Here is a 24,173-nt window from a genome sequence, read left to right as displayed (position 1 = left end):
GCCTTAACAAACGTGCCCTATCGTGAAAAAGACATCCTTTTTACGTGTTTTTTTGGTCGCGCATGGTATCCACTCGTCAATGTAAGTGCCCCCCCCCCCCCCGGGTTATTCTTACAAGCTGTGCCGAACATTGTAATTTTTACTGGTTAATTTTAATGAAAGCCTTGGGGTCCGTTGCAGAAAGAGTTACGTTTAAACGCAAAACAAAAAAATCAATCGCAAGTCCCAAATGCGCGCTGTTGATTGGTTGAAAATCAAAGACCTTAAGTTACGCATAATTTTTTTTAGTTGCGATTGATTGCAACTCTTTCTGCAACGGGCCCCAGAAGAAAAAGGAATTCCATGCCCATTTCAAGTGCGCCCTCTATTGAAAGGTAAACACTGCAGGAGTTCAGCTGCTCAAAATTTCGGTAAGATAAATGCCGTCTTTGAAATAAACCATTATTTGTTATCATTTCGTTTGAATGATGTCATTATATTCATAGACTGTTTGTTTTGATACACGTGTAAGTGCCATTGATAGATGTATTGTAATGCAACTTATTCAAGAAATAATGATCTCCGACTTCTCGTAGTTGAAAAAATTGCCTGTACAGTCCCATGCTATTTATAACCGTGTCTGGACCAAAAGCTTCAGTCTCTGTATTTTGGTTGTTCCATTGAACTGCGTTGGCTCCACTCACCAGACAGTGCATGCCAGACTGAAGAGTTGTTGTATTTTGGTTGTTCCATTGAACTGCGTTGGCTCCACTCACCAGACAGTGCATGCCAGACTGAAGATTTGTTGGCCCTATGTACAGCCAACGTATTAGCAGCACGGTGATCAGATTTAACAGAATGAAATACAGGGCAATCGACAAAAAAGTTCGGTCAAATCGTGGTTTAGGGAACCACTCATAGATTTGTGTACGCGCATTTGTGTACAAAGTTAATGGAGGTGGAAATAGGGAACCGTGCGTGCGACTGAATAAAGCGCTGCTGTATTGAAGTGAATGGTGGTTACCTATATCACGATAATGCCAAAAGTTCAACAAAGAACAGGGTGACCAGATTTCACAAAGTGAAATACGGGACAATCGACTCACAAAGCTAAGGACGCTGCATGAGCAGATCGACCGAGCTAGGTCTTAATAAAAAAAAAGATCAACATAAAAGGCAACACGGTTTTAGACTTGTATGGCAGTGTATCCTATTGCCGGACACCTTTATTTCAGTGATTTAAAAATGACAACTAGAGGAAATACAATCAAGAAAAATTATCACTTGCTATTCCAAATATTCTGAAAATTATGAATATGATGATATTATTTTACATTTTCCAACCGTTTTCTTTGCACTGCACTTGCCGCATACCCTCCGCGAAAAACAATTATTTTCGTGCGTGACAAATTACATCATAATTCCGGACGCGCGCCGGACGGGTAAAATATTCTTGATAATAATGATGTAAGAAAGAATTGGTGTGATTTTTTTCATGATATGTCATATCATGAGTAAATTATAAGTTTTTGTGTGCTTTCTTATATCGATTCTGAGCAAATCTTTTATGAAAATTTGTGTTTGCCAGCTAATTTCTTTTTTTTTTCAATTGCGCTATCGATATGGCACTTTCCAGTATTACTGCTCGTTCATATCGTGACCCTCACTCAGTCATCAAGTTCTATCGATGCGCTGTCAATCGTTGACGGCTGTCTATCACGGTAAACCTCGCGCACGGCAGGGGGTACCGAGTACCTTGAGAACTAGCCGTCAACGATCCCGGCGACGATCTGATCGATAGAGCGGACGAGATTGAATTTCGGCAATTATCAGGTCCGTATTCCCATCAGAAAATAGATCAATTGGGATCAATTGTTAATGCAAAACTATGTTATATGGTATTTTAAGAATTTTCTGTCATTTTAAAGAAAAATAAGGTAAAGGTTAGATTTTTTCGCCTTTTTTTTGCAATCTTGTTCTTTGAATTGATCAGTGAAATTGAACTGCGGAAGCCTTGCGCTACGAAATTGACTTCGTACGCAGTAATATGCGCGTCCGGAAATATGATAGTGTCCGGTAATACAATACGTGACTATATATAAAATATGTAAAATAGGAAGGGAGGATGAACAAAAGAATAAAAAAGATAAAGAACAGAGGAAACAAAAGAGATGAATTGAGAAGAAAGAAGTAAAAAAAAATGAAGGGGAATATGCAGGAAAAAGAAAACAAAAGAAGGTTAGAGTAAAAGAAAGATGAGAAAAAAATAAAAGAGAGACAAAAGGTTCCCGTTATTCTTTAAACGAATAAGGAAAAAAAAGAATACCTGAACAAGGTCAAAGGTCAAGAAACACCCTATACTAGCACCTTAATATGCCCAAAAGGATTTTTAATAAAATTGGCTTTTCTTACTTTTCTCTTTTCGCTCTAACCCCCCTCAGACATTTCAATCCCCCTGTCCGCTGCTTATATACCCCGAAAAGAATACCCCTTTTCCCGCCCTCCGGGCCAGCACGGATTATTAGGATCTTGGTTTGTTCATCACTCTATACTAGCACCTTAAGTTATTTGAGTTTAATGATATGAAAAAAAAAGATCAACATAAAGAAAACTCCTCTTTCCTCTAACTTTATGTTATGCCCAACAACTTTTCTATATAGCTTTATTCCGTATTTTCATGAAATCTGTCACTCTATACTAGCACCTTGATATGCCCAAGCAGAATTGTTTTTATTTTGCTTTTCCTACTTTTGCCCAACAACTTTTGCCTAGCACCTTGATATGCCCAAGCAGAATTGTTTTTATTTTGCTTTTCCTACTTTTGCCCAACAACTTTTCTATATAGCTTTATTCCGTATTTTCATGAAATCTGTCACTCTATACTAGCACCTTGATATGCCCAAGCAGAATTGTTTTTATTTTGCTTTTCCTACTTTTCTCTTTTCGCTCTATCCCCCTCAAACATTTCAAACCCCCTATTCGCTGCTTATATACCCCATAAGTACGGAATAAATTCAAATAAACATTAGGAAAGTGATTCTGAATTTAGCTTAGAATATTATGGTGCTAGTGACAAACTGCAATAACTGCAGAATAAACCAATAAGTTACAAGAAGTTGGAAATTTCGATGGGCATCTAACGTGCCAATTTAGAGTGAAAGTTGCAAAACGTCGGGATGTATAATAGGAATATGTTACGGAAAGAACTTTTTTTCTTAGAGCTAATAACAAGTGTAAGGTTGAGAAAATTATGTTTGGAGGTACGTAAATAAAGTTCTAAGTCAGCAAACTCAATTATCAAACTGAAGAGGAAATAGTAAAACTAAGATGCAAATAAATAGAACTGTAACCAAAGAAGTCTGGTAGTGCACTGTTTAATATCTGGGCTGCTTTGCCTCAGCTAAAATCAAATCATTCTATAATTTACATAAATATTTACATTAGAAATAACAAATAATCAAACTAAAGAAAATGGAAGGATCGAACTAAAATGTAAGAACCCAATTCATAAGATAAACCAATAAGGAATGAGATGAGATGACAAAGATGTCTGGTGATTATGTAATAATGGAAGTAGAAACTAAGGAGTCAGGTGAGGGATGGAATGAGTGGAACACCTTAAGAGGGAATAGAGAAGGAATGAAGATGACAAAAGAGAATTGGAGGAAAGGCATTCAGAGAAGAATGAATGAATGACAACTGAATATCATTAAACTCAAATAACCTAAGTTCAGACTGCAAGGGCAATGCTGAAAAGAAATGCAAATGAACTAAGTCTAGACAGAACAGAAATGTAAAACAGCTGAAGAATAAAGAAATGAACAAAATAGCAAAATGACAAAATGTCCATCCTACACAAGATTGTAGCTTTGTTACTTGAACTTGAATACAAGTCGGCCTACATCTGTGCAGGTGTTCTTCATTCCATGTCACATTCCTTTTAAATCTATGTGACCGAGCACACAAAGCAAGAGAGCAATACAAAGTTATTCACGTGTCGTCATAGTTGTTTTTAATCTGTAGTAGGCCTATACAATCCTCTACATTTCAATTTAAAACTGATGTGTGATGGTTGCTGCGTGTTCTAAGACACGTTAAGTGAATGTTTTTTCATGTAAGAATAAACATTTGCTCCGTTGTTTTCTACATGTAGGTGATATAAAAATCTCCAATGAACGAAACACATTCAACAAAACTCAGTTTTAACATCTTCATACAGAGCCACACATGGTTTGGAAAGTCAGGGAAAGGACTGACCGGCCTTGCCAAAAAATACAAATGATATGGTCATTTTACCGTTTTTGTACACAGTATTGGAAAAAAGGGGGCTGAAGCCCCTCAGCCCAACCCCCCCTCCCCTGCTGCTTTCGCCTTTCGCGACCCCTGTTATGTACCCTTCTTGCTTGACGTAGATAGGCCTATATTCAGTTTGCTTTTATAGACCAGTTCGTAATTACTTCATGGGCAATTTTGGTCAAATGACCTTTCATTTCTTTCATCATGATAGGCAGATTTCAAAGCAAGATATTATGTAAGCTTGCCTTACATAGCAGGATGAAGAAATTGAATAGACCAGGGGCGGTATTCTGAAAACGTTCTTATCTTAATTTTGTTCTTATCTACGTCACTTTCTTAAATTGGTATTCTGAAAACGTTCTTATCTTTTGTTCTTATCTTTGTTCTTATCTTGCTCTCCACCCAATGCTGAGCGCGTAAATTTACAACTCGCGCATATAATACCAAAGCGCGCTAAAAGATAAGAACAGAATGTAGATAAGTGGTATTCTGAAAACGTTCTTATCTTTTTTCTTTCTTATCTTTCACGATATTTAAGATAATATTTAAGATAGCTAGAGGGTTATCACATCTCACGATGTCCGCGTTTTTTCTTGCTCAAAATCGATGGCCTCTAGTAGTAACAAGTACCCACAAGTATTCCTCCCACCATTTATTTCATTCACCCTTTATTTTGCCCGTCTCTTTTTTCTATCCCTTCTTTCTTTTCCATTTTTTATTCCTTTCTATCTGTCTGTCTTTCTTCCTTTCTATCTGTCTTTTGTCCTTTCTATCTGTCTGTCTTTCTTCCTTTCTATCTGTCTGTCTTTCTTCCTTTCTATCTGTCTGTCTTTCTCCCTTTCTATCTGTCTGTCTTTCTGTCTTTCTTCCTTTCTATCTGTTTGTCTTTCTTCCTTTCTATCTGTCTGTCTTTCTTCCTATCTGTCTGTCTTTCTTCTTTTCTTTCATTCTTCATTTATATCTTTACTTTTGTTCTGTTTGAATCTTTTAATTTCTTTTTTTTCTTTTGCTTTGTTTCATTTATACTTCATCTTTCTTCCTTTTTTATTTTCCCTTTTCGTTTTATCCCTTTCTTTTTTTTCTTTACTGAGTCTTTTTTCTGCTTTCCCCCCTTTTTTCTTCCTTTTCTTTCTTTTTTCTTTCTTTCTTCCTTCACTTGTTTGTAATCTTTATTTTTCTTCCTTATTTTTCTTCCATTCTTTCGTTTTCATACATGCTTTTCCTTTTTTAATCATTCATTTCATTTTCCCCCTTTTTCTTCCTTCCCTTTAATAATTCTTAATTTTTCTTATTTTTTATTTCTGCTTTCTGACACTTTTGTGTCTTTTTTACTTTCTTTTTTTTTCTTTATTTTGCTCATTCTTTTTTCGTTCGTTCTTTATTTACTCTTTTTCTTTACTTTCTTTCTTCTCTCTGTCTTTCTTCTATTAACTTTTTCTTTATTCTTTCCATTGATTTTTTTTTCGGTTTTTTTTTCCCAACTTTTTATTTTCCCTTTCGTTTTCTTTTTCTTTCTTTCTTTCTTTCTTTCTTTTTTTTCTTTCTTTATCTTTTTGTAGTCTTCATATTTGCGTCAAATTTCCTTTCATTTTTTTCTCTCATCTTTATTTCTTTGTTTAATTTTCTTTTTTTCTCTCTCTTCCTTCACTTTTTACATTTTTATTCCCTTTTTTCTCTTTCTTTTTATTTCTTTCTAACTTTCTTTCATTCGTTTTTTTAAGACTTTTTTTTCTTTTTCGGTTCCTTGTTAATTTATTTTATCTTATATTAGTTTGACCTTTTTCTATTTTTGTGTGTATTCCTTTTAGTTAATTTTTTTTTCTTCATTTTTGTTCCTTCACTTTATCATGGATAATTGTTCTATTTTTTTCTTCCTTTTCCTTCTTTTATTCATTCTATTTTTTTTCTTTTTTATTTTTGAATTCTTTTTGCTTGCTTTCTTTCGTTTACTCTTTATTTTTTCATTATTTTCTGCTTTGTCCCTTTCATCTTTTTTTTCTGCTTCATTCTGACCCTTTTCTGTCTTCTTTCTTTCATACCTACTTTCTTTCTTCATATTTTGTTCTTTATTCGTACCTGCTTTATTTACTTTTCTTACTTTTTTTTTGCACGTGGACGTCTCGAAATAATAAAATCAGTCATTGCGTATAAAATGCCTATTTGGCGCAATGCGCCAGAAACGGTGAACGCGCAGCGCCCATGATATTCTCTTCACAAAAGGAACGCTTCTATTGGTTAAACTGCCAATATAAAGCGCATTTTGATTGGTAAAATCTTAAAAATGGGCGTGTTGGAGATAAGAAGGGGGCAGTCCTTACAGAGATAAGAACGCGTTAAGAAGATTTTCAGAATACCGATTTGCAATGATTTTAGCGTCTTCTTATCTCAGTGAGATAAGATAAAAGATAAGAACAAAGATAAGAACGTTTTCAGAATACCACCCCAGGTGACTAGAATAGCACACCAATGAACACTTAATAAAGGTATTTGTTGCATTCCTACTTTGAATGCATATCTTAAGCATGTTGCACAATGTACTTGACAAACTGTGAAATACCAGTCGTTCGTGGAAGCATTGTTGTTTTTTGTGGATGTAAATGAAAACGACAATTCAAAAGAATATATGAATAATCAAGACATCAAAGTTGGTGCTTATCTCATTAGATTTTAAAGCACCATGTCACTTTAGTACAAATGACCTTCTTCTGATCATGCGTAGAATCTTTTGATCATGCGCAGAAAGGAACTACGAACTGGCTTATTGGGCAAAGATGGTTAGAGATACTGCTGAGAGCAATCGAAAAATATTTGAAATTTGGACTAACATTCAAGATATTATCGGATGTGCATCACAGTGGCCTCATCTTATTAGAAGATTATTTTGGAAGACGGATTTGCGACATTGGGATAGAATATTAGTTTGTACATTTTGTTTCGTCAACGGACTCAATCCTGAAATTATTTATGAATGGGCAATATTAATTTGCATGTGCAGGAGTCGTTAATCAATTAATCACCTAAGAGCTTTATTTCGTTTGTTTGAGGGTGGTAGAAATTACAATTTATTGCACATGGAATGTTTCGAATCGACGTTATGAATATCTAGATGGAAGAGTACGGATCTACACTCATCGTAGTAGACGCCGTTAAGGTGAATATCTGAATTTCAAGTAAACCTAAGTCAGATCACAACACATTTGGTTAAAGCCAAAGGTCAAGTCCACCTCAGAAAAATGTTGATTTGAATCAATAGAGAAAAATCAGACAAGCACGATGCTGAAAATTTCATCAAAATCGGATGTAAAATAAGAAAGTTATGACATTTCAAAGTTTCGCTTATTTTCAACAAAATAGTTATATGAACGAGCCAGTTACATCCAAATGAGAGAGTCGATGATGTCACTCACTATTTCTTTTGTTTTTTATTGTTTGAATTATACAATATTTCAATTTTTACGAATTTGACAATTAGGACCTCCTTGCCTGAAGCACAAAATGTTAAAATAATGGAATTCCACGTGTTTAGGGAGGAATGAAACTTCATTTTACATGAAAATGACGAGAAAATCAAAATATTTCATATTTCATATAATAAAATACAAAAGAAATAGTGAGTGAGTGATGTCATCAACTCTCTCATTTGGATGTAACTGGCTCGTTCATATAACTACTTTGCTGAAAATAAGCGAAACTTTAAAATGCCATAACTTTCTTATTTTACATCCGATTTTGATAAAATTTTCAGTGTTGTGCTTGTTGAATTTTTCTCTTTTTATTCAAATCAAGTTTTTGTTGGGGTGGACTTGTCATTTAAATACTGATAAAATCAGTCAAGGGAGAAAATCAAGGTTCATTGTCGCGCATCACCTTTTAGAATACCCACGCCGCCCTTATAGTAATCATGAATTTTTATACCGTAGAATGGTACTTCAGTCACATTTTTCTTAAAGCAGCCGCATGACAATTGGAAAACAGCCGTTTTATTGCGTACATGTAGCTAATACAGAAAAACACCCATTCAAACGGCTGGTTTTTACTTGCCGTACGACCGCCTTAAGAGATATGTGACTGAGGTATGGGGTATTAGAACAGTTTCCACTTGTTGAATGTATGAATTCATTAGTCACGCTATGTAGTCCTTGGCACCGTAACACGAAGGTTAGCGATTAATTGCTGAGTGAAATGACCAATCAAGGTCCTCGTTGCATGCGCATTTTGCTGAGTAGACTGACTATGAACCAATCAGAACTATTCTTTGAAATTAGCGATAAATCGCAAACCTGTGTGTTACGGGACGCAGGACAACTTTGCATGTATGGTGAGACTACTACATATCGACCACTTCTTTTGAAACCGACCACCTTGCGCGCGTTAAAATTATTGCGTATTACAAACGATACGCGCAGGAGAGTAGGCGCAGTGTCCATAGAAACGGTAAGAATCGATTTTACGAGAAAAAAAAGAAGCAACAAAAAGTAAATATTTAGTAGAATTAATCAAAATTTTATTGACCAGACCCAAACCCCGCTGAAAAACCAAGAAATCCGATAGGAAACGGCTTTAGAACAAGTATCCGTCGTCAATCGTCGATTCATGTGCCGGAGCTGGCAATGGAAGTAGTGAGACGATCATTTAGCATGTTGACATCACAGAACTGATTTGGAAGAGTCAAAATACTTCGCCACAGCGACAAGAATAGGCCGTAAACTTAGTGTATCGCGGGTGGTCGGTTTCAAAAGATGGGTGCAAATGAGCAAATGTAAAATCGTCGCATTCGTTGTTCGTCGATATAAATGCTGATTGAAATGGAGTCGCCGTGAGAAACATGGGAATCTGATAGTCTGCTCAATTTTCTGCACAAATGAGATGAAAACTGGGTAAAATTGATTAATATTTTCGCAGATACAATGCTTAGAAGATTAGGTGGTTGATTAGGTAGTTCCAACCATACTGTGTTCTGAGTGAACGGAGCTCATGTAATATAAACAGAGACATTGGCATTTGTATTATAATTTTAATTGGTTACTTAACTCAAAAGGAGAATGTGAAAGGCGACGTTTGTTTCTTTTGGTGGATTCAACATTCATTCTTTTACTCTTGACTTCAAAAGTAAGGCAGGCATTACGCTTTCGGATGTGGGCCCGATATTCTGAAGTGAGTATGTCAACTTAGACATTCCCTATTTTCAACCGGACACACAATGTATAATTATGCCTTTGTTGCTTTAAATTGATAGGCATTCATCATGTTCGAAGATTCTTATCAATTATCTATAGATACTTGGAATATCTAAACCATTTCGGGTAATTCAGCATCAACAACCATTAACCCAGAGGTAGGTCGCACCGATTCAGGGCACGTAGGTGGGCCGTTAACTGCATGTGACTTTCTGTACCAATCATGTACATCCGCAAGGGGTGTGCCTAACATGATTAGGCTACACATAAACTTATTAAAACATAAGAACTTTCATTGAGCCACGTTGATCAATCAGCGGTAAGTGATGATTGGATTGGTCCGTTTTTGCTTTGATAGTTTAGGGGGCGGACTTTAGGAAATATACACGAATGGTAAGTCATTTACATAGATTCGTGAATAAAATTGTTATCAATTCTTCACTCTGGTATTAAAGTAAGTCAATTATGTTCACTCCTCATTTGGCTTTAAACGATTGAGGCCTTCATTTATTTTGAGAGCGGCGGCCAAATATGGATCTTGTCCAGCAGCAAATACCTTCAACTTCAAGGAAGCAAGGCGGGTGGTATCGACAACAGACCCCGCCAACTGATACCCTAAACTGGGAGGATTTTCAGAATCCATGGCTCTTGTGCAATTTTTTTTCGGAAAGATAGTTCCGAGTGGGTTCCATGGCTAATTCACCAGGGAATATTACATGGACGAGGAGGGCCTCCATGCCAAAATGTAATTTCTGGGAGTCTTGCTGCTGGAAATGCAACACTATGCAAGCAAAGGTGTGAACTAAGACCCAGAAAGCGACTGGATGGTATGACGTGGAGATGCACGAGAAACGGAAATCATGAGACATCAATCAGGATTTCGTCGTTTTTTACCAAGATGCATCATACTATATTCCGGATGTATTGATGTTTATTTTCAATTTTCTTGATGGACACTTGTTAAAAGTCTGTGCTCAGTGTCAATACTCTACTGTTTAATGATAGCCCTTGTACAAGTGAGCCTATGTACATGTACAGTTACAAGACTGACCCAGTCTCTGCCTAAACATGTGGAAGTTTTCTGCTAAGTTAGGAGCCCCCCAATCCATTCTTGGAATGGAGTCAGCCATCTTGATACAGATGTGTAGTTGAAGTGTACGATGCAGTAAAAAAGTGTACAAGGAAGACTGCCACTCCCTGATTAAGTCCTAGTAGAATTATTGTAGAATTACTGTCACCATGTCAATACTCTACTGTTTAAAGGAGAATGAAACCATTGGAACAAGATAGCTTGTGTGAAAACAGAAAAATCAAAGGAACAGATCGATAAAAGTTTGAGAAAAATCGGACAAATAATGAGAAAGTTATGAGCATTTGAATATTGCAATCACTAATGCTATGGAGATAGCAAATTGGCAATACGACAAAGATGTGTGATGTCACTTGTGAACAACTCTCCCCATTACTTTAGTATATATTTCACTTGAATTGCCTCTTTTATCACATCTATCCATAGATCATGTGTTCTTTCTAAATGAGGGCATGTAATACATATTTTTTAAGAATACATCATGGATAAAGAGTTTGTATCATCATAAGAAAAAGCAAAAAGAGACATTTTGAGGGTATTTTATAGTCCACCAAAGGGAAAGTTGTTCATCAGTGACATCACACATCCTTGTTGCATTGCCAATAGGAGGATCTCCATAGCATTAGTGATTGCAATGTTCAAATGCTCATAACTTTCTCACTATTTGTCCGATTTTTCTCAAACTTTCTTTATTCTTATTCTTTGATTTTTCTGTTTCTACAGAAGCCTATTTGTTCCAAAGGTTTCATTCCCCTTTAATGATAGCCCTTGCACAAGTGAGCCTACATGTATGTACACGTACAGTTACAAGACTGAGTGTGGAATTCTATGCACCGGCAATCTCACTGGCATCCCTGCATTATGAATAGTAGTGCATACACTTGAGTGATTTCAAATGACCAGAGGTGTGTTCACACTGTGCTTGTCTGGTATAGCTCCATATCATTACACTCAGAAAAGTGGTATTGCATACTCAAGAGCTTGCACTTGGGCACAATACTTGCGAGATCGTTCAGTGGACGTGGGACGAAATAGTAATGGGAGGACACCAATTCCATGGAATTGTTGAAATAGACGAAAGTCTATTTGGAAGAAAGATTAAGTATCATCGAGGGAACCCCGTGTCCAGGAGAGAATTTGGGTTGTAGGACTAGTGGAACGGAATTTTGTATCCTGTACAGAACCGCTGTACAGAAATCCTAATGAGAATCATCAAGCGTCATGTAGCTCCAGCCTCCAGCCTCCAGGGAGCACCACATACACAAACGGCTGGGTTGGCTATAGGAAGCTGAATGAAGAGGGATATCAGCACTTCTCTGTCATCCACACAGGAAGTTTCAAAAAGAAATACTGGAACGTGGAGACAAACGAAGTAATTGAAATAGATACGAACTTCATCGAGGGCAGTAGGGCCCACGCTAAAGAACACTTCCACCACATTCACGTAACTACTACAGAGAACTTTGAGGCCCACCTCTCAGAAGTTATGTGGAGGAACTTCTACAAAGGGCCCAAGTTATCTGATATCTATAGAGAGTTCTTCTTGCTGGCACAAGTGTATTCTGGAATTGGACTACCCCGGCTAACTGCTCCCAAACTGCTGTTTGATACTTTCAAACAAGGCCCTGGGGTGGACGAAATCAGCATCCACAGAATATATGATGTGCGTCACGCCCCTTCGGACATACATAAGGCAGTACAGACGATCCTTAGTGACCACACCTATGCCCGAAAGGATGTCAGTGACGAACAATCCTCGTTCCTTTCCATAGATGCAGCAAGTGAACCCACCACAAGTAAGGCAAGGGCAGATATTACATCTATGAGACATGCGTTTATGCCGGACGGCTATGAGGAAGTTCAATCCGAAGATGAATGTGGACCGCCTGCACAAAAAAGAAGAAAGGGAAATCTCTTCGTAAAAAAATCTAACACAAAATCGCCTGTCTGCAAAAAAACTTTGGAATGGACTTCCAGCGATTCAGACTTCAAGTAGACCGTCAGGTGCTGCATGTTTGGCCACCAATCATTCAAAATTAAGGCCAATGTATACAATTGTACATATTTTATTGAACGTTGATGAACAGAAACATTTTTAGTTACTTTATGATCAAGTTAATATACTTCGGGACATATAACAGAAGCACTTGACTAAGAAAAAGCCTGGACTAAGAAAATAAGGTAAGTCGAAAAGCTTAATTTGTATAGTGCTTTACTTATATATTTTTAAAAATAGTTTCTTATTTCTGCAAATAAAAATTAACGGGGTTGGCGATACTGTGCAATGATGTTTAAATTAATGTATAGCAGCAACGGAATTGACATATATGTGCAGAGTAGATAATGAAAAATTACAATATTTTATCGATATCGTATAGATATTATCATACTTTTATTTGGTTATTTCATTGTAACAGATTCTGGACCATACTTGATTTCGGGAACCTATACCCATCATAGGGACTTCAATCTGACAACAAACAGGTAACAGTTCAAAATACTACGTTATGTCAATGATTCAATCCAATGTTATTTTCCTGGTTTATTCTGTGTTTCTCGAAATTTAGCGCCTAAATTCTAATGATTTAGATTTTACTTTTATACATCGCTTTAAACTGATATACTCTATGAGAAAATCCTTGTATTGGATTACTTGCGCAACTATAATATTTTCATGTCGTCAACAAAGATATTATAATAAGGCTTGCATCATCTATTTCATTATCCATTTCTTTTATTTCCCAAATAGACTGATGACCCACGCCTCATACCCTGTCGTCTCACTACAACCTACCTCGTCTCCCGGCATCCGCGATTGTGACATCGATCTGCCCGACAATCATCTTCGGCTCATTATTTTGGACCATACCCGATTTCGGGAACCTCTGCCCATTAAAGGTACTTCAGTCTGACAACAAACAGGTAAGCATAATGAATAGATACGAATCCAATTGAAAATACTACGTTATGTCAATGCTTCAAACCAATATTATTTTCCTGGTTTATTCCGTATTTCTCGAAATTTAGCACCTAAAATGAATAATTTAGATTTTACTTTTATACATCGCTTTAAACTGATATACTCTGTGAGAAAATCCTTGTATTGGATTACTTGCGCAACAATCATATTTTTATAGCGTCAACAATAATATAATAAAGCTTGCATCATCTATTTCATAATTCATTTCATCTTTTATTTCCCAAATAGACTGATGACCCACGCCTCATACCCTGTCATCTCACTACAACCTACCTCGTCTCCCGGCATCCGCGACTGTGACATCGATCGGCCCGACAATCATCTTCGGCTCAGCCTCATCGCTCGACCTCAACTGCATCAAGGTAGAGATCCCTTGCTATCCATTTAAAATTTATCAAAAAAGAAAGTAAGTAATTGCGAATGTAGGTATTACAAAAAATAATAACCTTTCCATCCAAAGAAAACTCACCGATTTTACATGCACTCTCTATGTTTGATGTAGTCCACCTCCTGGACTGTTGTTATTTTGTACGACACGACTACCAAACACCCAGCACACTACAACCCCATAACAGTACTCGCATACACACACCCTGAATAGTCATATGAAACAACAGTCCAGTGAATCTTGGCAAGTTCCCCGTCAGATTCAAGGGAACTGATATTCCGCCCACTGAGCCCAGTCTCCCTCGCTCTCGATTCCGATTGGTCGACAAACCCTGTCAATCAGAACGGCGTTCTCCTCGGTGCCATTACGTAACTACAAGTGACAGTTTTGGGGGACGGTGTTCCCAGTCTTATTTCAAGGATATTTTTTAATTAACTCACATTAATAAAATATATAAATCTATTTTACGAATATTCGTCACACAATCTCTGTAAAATATTCTTTAAAAATATTTGTAAATATGAAAATTATTTTTGGTTGAGTATTTTTTGAACGATTTTATATGATAAAGAAATAAAATTATTGATACATCATGGAAAAAATTACACCATGTACATGTGCATGCTACATAGCTGTTGTTGTACTCGTATATACAACCAAGGAGCTTCTAAGCTCCTTGATACAACGCATGCTTGCATCGTTTGTTCAGGGAAGTGTCATGTAGATAATATACATAACACTTCCCTGTTTTGTTTTCGGATCGTTTACTTGTACTCCCCAAGGTTATTCTTTAATATTTTGGCGTTATCTTCTGTTTATCAAGTCGATCTACTCATTGACCGTTTAGATACATGTAGTTGACTTTCTTAGCCATTTTCTGTTACAAGAATGATGGCTGACTACCGTGCCCGTGGAGATCGCCATAACGAGTCAGAGAAAGTCGTGGGGAGAGCTATCGAAGAGACATCACGTCGTCTTGGTCTCCAATTCAAGGGTGAACAGGTCACAGCATTGTCGTCATTTTTGCGAGGACATGATTCCTTTTTAGTTTGCCAACTGGCTTTGGAAAAAGTGTGATTTTCCAAGCAGCACCGATCTGTAAATAAATACATACATAATATAATACATAAATAAATACATAATGTATAGTCAATACATACACACTCCCATACATACATATAATTATGTTGGGGGGGGGGTGGGTGGAAATCATGTTAAATTAAAAGCACTGCACGAAAGATTTCTGTCTCATAATTAAATCAACAAATCAAACATCCAGACTCTGTTCATCATCCCGAGATCACTGTAGTATTAATTGACTTATTGTTAGGTTTAAAGGACAAGTCCACCTCAACAAAAACTTGAATTTGAATAAAAAGAGAAAAATTCAACAAGAGTTGATGACATCACTCACTATTTCTTTTGTATTTTATTATATGAAATATTAAATATTTTTATTTTCTCATCATTGTCATGTAAAATGAAGTTTCATTCATCCCTATAAACACGTGGAATTCCATTATTTTAACATTTTATGCTTCAGGCAAGAAGGTCCTAATTGTCGAATTCGTATAAATTGAAATATTGTATAATTCAAACAATAAAAACAAAAGAAATAGTGAGTGAATGACGTCATCGACTCTCTCATTTGGAGGTAACTGGCTCGTTCATATAACTATTTTGTTGAAAATAAGCAAAACTTTGAAATGTCATAACTTTCTTATTTTACATCCGATTTTGGTGAAATTTTCAGCATTGTGCTTGTCTGATTTTTCTCTATTGATTCAAATCAACATTTTTCTAAGGTGGACTTGACCTTTAATGCTACTCCCCGGCATAATTGATGTAGATCTACATACATTACACGTCAGAGAACTCTTGTCAACCATCAACCATATGGAAGAACAAAAACTGCTTTGAACTCATTTTGGAATTCCAAAATTGCCAATATGTCAAAAATCTTATTTCAGAGCTTGCAAAATGTCTTTAATTAATCTTTTGTTTACTTTCTAGTTTATCATTGTAAATATATTTGTATTATTCTCGTTTTTTTTATGTTTGGTTTTTATCATCAATATTTTTGCTACAATGTTTTATCATTTTATACTTCATCTTATATTATTTTTGTTTTGTATGTATGTTTGTTTATCATCATTACATTATGATGTTGCTGTAAGATATCTTCCTTTGATTTATATTACTTTCATCAAATGGCCCTTTCACAAGCTCTTCTATTTGGGTCCCAAACCTTTTATGTTATATTCTCTTTGCCAAACTTTGTAGGCCTACTATATTTGTATCACTTGATTGGTTTGAATCACTCATCACTTATAACTTAATAAGATCAACATAACCCCTAATTCATTACACTGGAGAAAATCTTTATTTTTGGTATTATCAAACTGTCGTAATATACCATATTTATTATTTGATTATTTTCAAAGGAAAGTGGAAGACAACTTTTCTAGACGTCTGTTTTTAAATAAGGGCTTAAAGGGCTTAAAGTCAGATTGGTCTAGAATCTAGTCCTAAACTTTGGGATTTTTAACTTCACTCAGACTCAGGCTATATCGACATGATCGATATAAAAACATATTTTTATTTTGACGAGTTACTAAGTACGAGACAGCATGGGCACATGAACTTGACTAACGTAGTTAGATCTACTCGTTGTACTTACTCGAGAAGGTGGAGTTCCTGGAGAAAAAGCAATTTTACGTTTTCTTCTTTCATTAGCTTCCCTTCCTAGTACATTCCGCCTGTTGGGGATAGTCTTTAATAGTGTAGAAATGGAAGATGACAGGTTGTAACTATGATTACGTTTTGTTGACTCTGTATCGATCCCTAAGTTCCTGGCAAAGTTCAATGGACTTGTGCACATTCCGTACTTTTGTCACGCATCTGTCGCAAATACAGTCGAAAGAATTGGACGAAATATTTCCGAAAATTTCTTGTAATTGTTCTTGAAATCCAGCTCTAGCAACTTTCACAGACTTTATCCTTACATAACTGTTACAAGTTACCAGTTGCGAGTCACAAACAATACACCATCTCAGGGGCGGATCCAGCCTTCGCCAATGGGGGGGGGGCCGGAATTTTTTTTCAGCCACATTTTCCCAGATCGGCCACTCAAAGTTAATTTTTGTTTGTTTCTTTGAAGGGGTAGTCCTAATAGTCACTAAGTTAAATATATATATATATATTCATATAATATCATAAGCCTTATTTTAAGTGCGAGCGCGAAGCGCGAGCAGAAAATTTTTAAGATATGTTTTGATTTGATAAAAAAAGGATCTGTTAACGGCAGCTTGTTAGCCATGAAGACGTTACATATTTCAATTATCAAATAATGCGAGCGCAAAGAGCGAGCTGAAATTTTGACATTTTTACCTGAAGAATGAAAAAGGATAAGTATATATCTAATTAATTGATGCGAGCACGAAGTGCGAGTAGAAAAATTCGAGATTTAAACCTAAAATTGAGACTCTCTTTTCATATTATTTCAATCATGAAAAGGATGAGTAATTGGAAATCATCCTATATCAATAATGCGAGCACAAAGAGCGAGCAGAAATTTGGACATTTTTATCTGAAGAATGAAAAAGGATAAGTATATATCTAATTGATTGATGCGAGCACGAAGTGCGAGCAGAAAAAATCGAGATTTAAACCTAAAAAATGAGACTCTCTATATTCATATTTTTTTAATCATGAAAAGGATGAGTAATTGAGAATCATCATACATTAATAATGCGAGCGCAAAGAGCGAGCAGATTTTTTTTTTTTAATTTATTTTTGATATACGTTTTGATCTGATAAAAAGGATCTGTTAACGGCTGCTTGTAGGCCATGAAGACGTTACATATGTTAAGTGATGCGAGCGCGAAGCGCAAGCTAAAAACTTCGAGATTTAAACCCCAAAGTGGAACACTCTATTCATGTTTTTAAATCATGAAAAGGATCAGTAATTGGAAATCAACGTACATTAATAATGCGAGCGCGAAGCGCGAGCTGAAAATTTTTGACATTTCTAACTGAAGAATGGAAATTCTAAGCTTTTTTTTTGGAATCATGAAAAGGATAAGTATATAACTAAACAATTGATGCGAGCGTGAAGCGCGAGCGGAAAAAAATAATGCGAGAGCAAATCGCCAGCAAACAATTATTGATATTGTGATCTGAAACTGGATAATGATTTAGATAGAGAACCAGCTGCGCATCTGAAGAATGTGCACTCGCATGTTGTAGATTTCGATCGTGACCTAGAATTTGGTATTCTAAATATCTTTCTTTTGAAAATCAGTAAAGCGAGCGCAAAGCGCGAGCTAAGAAATATATGATATTCTGATCTGAAAGAAGGTCAATTTAAGCTATGTATTTCAAGCACTTTGTGGGAAAATTGTGAGGTGGATATGGATCACAGTTAAAAAAAAAAGAGCTGATATGTTTCATTATTATTACTTTGAGTTTTGACATAGGACCGGGACATTTTTATTATGTCATAATATGAACATGATGACTATCTTCCTATTTCGCTTCCAATGCATGAGAGCGCGAAACTATACCTGAAAAACTGGACATTTAAAGCAATTTGTAATTATGAATATGATGCATGAGTTAATATCTTTCAAAAATCAATGCGAGCAGAAATTTTTGATAAACTACATGTCATCAAATGGGGATTTTAAATAGTTTGCTTTAGAATTGATATTGAGATACATACATAACTCACCAATGAAACATGAAAATGCGAACGTGCAGCGCTAGCTGATACGTTTTGGCAATCAGACTTGAAAAGGGATATTTTGATAACTTTATGGAATACACGAAAATAAAAGGTACCTGACAAACAAATATTGCGAGCGTGCAGCGCAAGCAGAAATTGTTAATATTCAGACCACATAAATTTTTACATAAATTTTTACAGAGCACTTTCTTAAATTCAATTTGTAAATCAAACAAAATAATGAAAGTTCAATTTGCGACCTGAAATATGTTTGTGTATGTTGACTTCAAAATTTCACATTCTAAGCTCAATATTTAGCTCAAAGGCAATGCGAGCGCGAGCGAAAATTTTACATCCCAACATGAAGGATTTTTAAAAATTATTGTCCAAGTCTTCCCCCATCTTATTTTATTCACTCGTCTTCCTCCTCTTACGTTTCCCCTTCTTTTTTTCCTCTCTTTTCCCTTTTTTTTTCTTTCTTTCCCCTTGTTTCTTTCTTTTTGCTCCCCTCTGGCCCCCCCTGGATCCGCCTATGCCATCTTTTGGTAGCCATTATGCTTTTCTCCAATCCAAACTCACGTGCATTGTTTATGTTCATTGTACCAATGGTACTGTATACTGTGCACACAGTACAGGTCATGCCCTCGCCCTGCGAGGTCAATGCGCTAGCTTGCGTTCAAACATACTTGAATATTCATGTGCTCCTTGCGCAATATCTGCGAGGGGCGGTCGTAACCTCTGGGTCAGACAAAGGTCACAACTTCATTATCTTCCCTCTCTCTGCCGAGATGGCCTGGACGATTTTTTTTTCGGGGAAAGTGAATCAGTGGCCTGGCCTGGGTAAGGTGAATCACTGGGGATAAGTGAATCAGTGGAGGGCGCGGGCCCGGGCGTGTGTGTGTTGGTTATGGTTTGCCCAATCAGTAAAAATCGTCCAGGACGTGGACTATGTTTGATGAAGACGTAGATATTGTACTACTTGAAAAAACAATCAATTTTTTTTGTTGTCAACAAAAATATGATAAAGCTTGCGTCATCTATTTCATAATTCATTTCATCTTTTATTTTCCTTATCCATATAGACTGATTAACCACGCCTTATACCCCGTCATCTCACTACATCCTACCTTGCCTCCCGGCATTTAAAAGGGTGATGTAGAGGAAAAAAAAACAAATAAGGGGGAAAAGTAAAAAGAATGAATGAATGAAAGAGGAACTACGGAAGAACAAAAAATGAAGGAAAGAAGCCAATGGGAGAAAGGGCAAAGAAATAAAAGAGCGAGAAAGAAATCAAAGAGAAAAGAAAGAAAGAAAGAAAGGAAAAAGGAAAATAAAAATGCAGAAAAAATTAAAGAAAGAAAAGAAAGAAGAAATTGATGCATAAAAATAAAGAAAAAAAACAGAAAGAGATGTGATAACCCTCTAGCTATCATGAATATTAGATAAGAAAGATGAAACATGAAGACAAACATTTTCAGAATATCACTTATCTACAATATGTTCTTATCTTCTTAGCGCACTTTGGCATTATATGCGCTAATTATAGATCTACTCGCTCAGCATAGGGAGTGATATCAAGCCTGAAAGATAAGAAAAAAAGATTACAATGTTTTGAGAATAAAATTTCCAAGTTGTCTTGATAGAGGCTATCGAGACTTCCTTACCAGAATGCATCAGGGGCAAGGTTTCGTCCAAACGGATGATAAACCTCTCTGGTTTCTTGTGATTTTTTTTATTCTTCGATTTGACACCATAGAACACCAGAGAAGCGCTTGACAAGATCAATTGTCACGCTGGAAAAGTCAGTGAGTTTTATTTCATTAAATGTATTTGCCCTTTTTATTTACATTAGAGATGATTTATTTATACGCTTCTGACGTTTGATCGAGTGGGATTAGTTAGTAATACTTGGGATGAGGGATGTGGAGGAAGAGAAGCAATTAATATTTTGTCCAATGCCTGGTATGCTGCCGAGAACGAGTTTATATTGCCTATAAACCTTGTTCCTGAATGATTGGAGGTTGGGGTACCTGAAACACCCAGAATCAAAGAACAAAAAAGGCAAGATTTCCATATGTCCCCTCCACTAAAATTGAAAAAAAAAAAAAATATGGAGGATTTTTGTCAAGAATTATCTAACATAACTTTAGAAAGAAAAGGTTGATTACCTACCAAAAAATGGGTTTCTTCTGTCAAAATCTTCAGTGTGTGTAATTCCCAATGGCATCGATTTATTAAGTCTGAAAATAGAAAGAGTCTACCCATTACTCTTGGAGAGTAGACTAGTCGTAATATCGGTTGATTTTAGTGTTATGAAACCAATGGCTTTCAACAATTCCTGCTAGCTCAGTGAGTAAAGGGGCAGACTAGAGATGCTTCTTTCCGCAGCGAAAGGTTCGAATCCAAGTTCCAACTGGAAATAAGAAGAAAACAAAATAAAAAGAGAGCGATAGAAGGGGGTTTAGGAGAAATATTTTCTAAAATTAGTTGAGGAGACATACATGTAAGAAGAGTTTCCTTATATTTGCTATACATGTACATGTATAACTTCGTTCCTGATTGGAGGTTGGGGTACCCAAAACACCCAAAATTAAAGAAAAAAAATCATGCACCCACCTCGATTTCAATTTTATGGATGAAGGTCTATAACGGTCAGCAGAATCCTAACATCAAGTCAGTAGCCAGACCCTCAAAAAGGGGAGAAAAGGGCAGTGTTCATTCACTCGCTTTCAAGATTGCAAACAAACAGTAGAGGCACACGACCAATATGGGAGACTGTCTCCCAAGTGGGACATTATCTCCAATATCAGAGACTTTTGTAAAAAATGTTTTGTTATCCAATTTTAGAGACAATATCCAGTTTGGTTGACCAATTACATTGCTGCAAAATAGTAGACTTGTTAAGAGGTTGAACGCTGCATTTTTTAGTACAAATGTCCCTTTTGGCACAAATGTTCCTTGAGTCAAAAGAAAAAGATTCATCTAAAGAGACACGCTGTATCTATGCAAATAAGCAAGTAATTTGCATAAATTTGCATATTATGTCGATATAGTATAAACAAGTAATTCAGAATATATATTTCACCAGAACTGCCCTAAAATTGGAAATAAAGACTTAAGGTAAGACAGGGAAGAAAATGGTCATGAAATAATTGGGATATCCTTGTTTATTATTACCTACATGTAATTTACATAAATTATGCAAATTATGATTTAAAAAGAGAATTTTTTCAAGAATCCTCAACTGTTTTATAAATGACAGCAATTAATACAAAATGTCAATATTCTACATGAAAGAGAATATATTAGCGAAAACATTGATATGCTTCATGACAGTATTAGTGTCTTAATTTGCTTAGAAAAGAGGGCAAATATGTCAAAATGTATGACGTGATATTGCGCTAAAACGAGACCAAACAACCTCTATGTCACAGTCACACTCACGAATCGGACAATAAAGCGATCAATGGTATGTCATTCGAGATAACACAATCTCAACACAATAGCTTCCATCGGCTTCTCGTATCGCTTTTGTTGGTGTGTCTGCCACACTGTAATCTATGATACATACGGGCAATATGTATTTCGGTATCGGTAAAACACTATTAATTTTGTTTTATTTGTTTCTAATTTGTTTCTCTTGGAAAATTTACAGGAGACATTGCTTTGCAGGTTACTGCTTTAATGAAGCTCTGGCACATGAATCATGACGAATGTACCTAACCTCAATCCATATATCAACTTTGTTAAAATATATATCTTTTGGAGACCCCAAAGTGGCAAAACTGCATCTCCCCGGCATTCCCGCTACTTTACAAAACCAGTTTGACTTTTACTGTCAACTTGGAAAACACAGATGTATGGGACATCAGATCAGACAACATGATTCCTGAAGAAAAGTTTTTCATTTTTGTTTATTTAAGCCCACGGGAGCCCTCCGAATTTACCCCATCCCCTCTCCGTATTTCGACTTTAAATTAAAAAAATATCATGTTTTAAAGCCATCGGCAAGGCAAATTGATTTTTTTGGTATAATAAAGCAACTTTTATATCTATATTTTTATATTTACATTCATCATTATTGATATTATTATAATTATTATTATTATTACTATTATTATTATTATTATTATTATTATTATTGTTCTGCCGTTTGTAATAGTGCTCTAGCACAGTAAAGGCTATAACCCAACTGTGTGCCTAGGATACCCTTTCCCTTTTTGGTTTTATTTATTAAAAAATAGTGTATTGTCTTTAGAACTCTTAAAAGATTAAAGATACAGTGTGTCTCTTTGGATGAATCTTTTCTTTTGACTCAAGGAACATTTGTGCCAAGACATTTGTACTCAAAAATGCAGCGTTCACCCCTTTTTTTGCAGTTAACAAGTCTACTAAAAGGATTACCTTGGCGGCAAATAAAAATGTGATCAGCAGATTCCTCTTGAAAAAATTACCCCTTTTTTACCGTCTACTTTTTGTTTTAAGGATTTTTGTTGTCATCCACACACAAAACAAATGGGCTTCTGATCTCAGTGAGACAAAATTTTGGGTGGAAAAAATTATGTTTTGGGGGGGGGGATTGTTTACATTGTTCTTTTGCCAAGCAAGTCTCCAATATGGGAGATTGTCTCCCGTATTGGCGAGAGAGTCTTCCATATTGGCTGTTCGCCTCTACTGACAAAACTGGCCGATCAATATACCAAGGGCGCATGTACGAATTAGGCCGAGTCTATGTCAGGATTCTGCGGTCTGTTAGACCTTCATCCATAAATATGATAAAATTGAGGTGAGTGCATGTTTTTATTTCTTCAATTTGGTTGTTTGTGGTACCGCGACCTTGAAGGTATCCATGTTAGTATCTGTTACTTGTGGCAGCTTATGGTAATCTTCTGGAGCTCTCTAGGTGGGGGGGGGGGCTCCTATACTATAGATTAAATCAATTCACTATGTGCTTTAATCTCCACGGAGCCAGGGATATCGGATTGCGCGCCATTCACGTACACGAACTGTCGTTAGTTACCCTTTATGTCTGCACCAAAGAAAATGGAAAGGTATTAAGCCACCATTTAGTTCTAATCACTGCTAAAAAGATTGTGAATTTTTTTTGGTCTACTCCTCTACGGTACATGTAGGTCTAGACCCTTATTTTCTAGTATTCTGCACAAACCATTACTAAGCAATTGTATGCAATGTATATATCTGTACTTACTTTCACTGTTACAATACTGCAACAAATAACGATGAAAATTTAGTTTTATTTTTTTTCTTTTATTACAGGAAATAGATCAATCATACACTTTAATAAAAAAAAAAAAATCTTACATATCTTGAAGAGTTAGATGTGCAATCCAAAGTCATGATAGTTCTGTATTAAATCATGGACCTATTACGGGATTAGATCCAGATAAAATCAAAGTTGGTTGGCACAGATTCCTTAAATTAAAGTTCACAATGATCGGGATGATGATATTGATGTTAAAGCATGATGAATAACAAGAGTCACTGTAAAAAGTTGAAATGTCTGTGAAGACGACGTT

The 24,173-nt window shown here is 36.0% G+C and overlaps 1 protein-coding gene across 3 annotated transcripts in view; it reads left to right on the top strand.

Moving 5' to 3' along the window:
* Positions 1-13,794: 13,794 nt before the first annotated feature.
* Positions 13,795-24,173, top strand: part of LOC121417406 (aldehyde dehydrogenase, dimeric NADP-preferring-like) — a 32,758-nt gene continuing 22,379 nt past the window's right edge. For 2 of the 3 annotated variants that reach the window (XM_041611100.1, XM_041611098.1), the window contains exon 1: positions 13,795-13,884. The gene's annotated coding sequence lies outside the window, so the exon portion shown is untranslated. Of the gene's footprint in view, positions 13,929-24,173 lie in introns of all 3 variants that reach the window. The other variant, XM_041611099.1, reaches the window with a different exon arrangement.

The sequence above is a fragment of the Lytechinus variegatus genome, chromosome 6 (assembly GCF_018143015.1).
Source record: "Lytechinus variegatus isolate NC3 chromosome 6, Lvar_3.0, whole genome shotgun sequence".
NCBI lineage: Eukaryota > Metazoa > Echinodermata > Echinoidea > Temnopleuroida > Toxopneustidae > Lytechinus > Lytechinus variegatus.
This window is presented reverse-complemented; position numbering and strand designations above follow the sequence as displayed.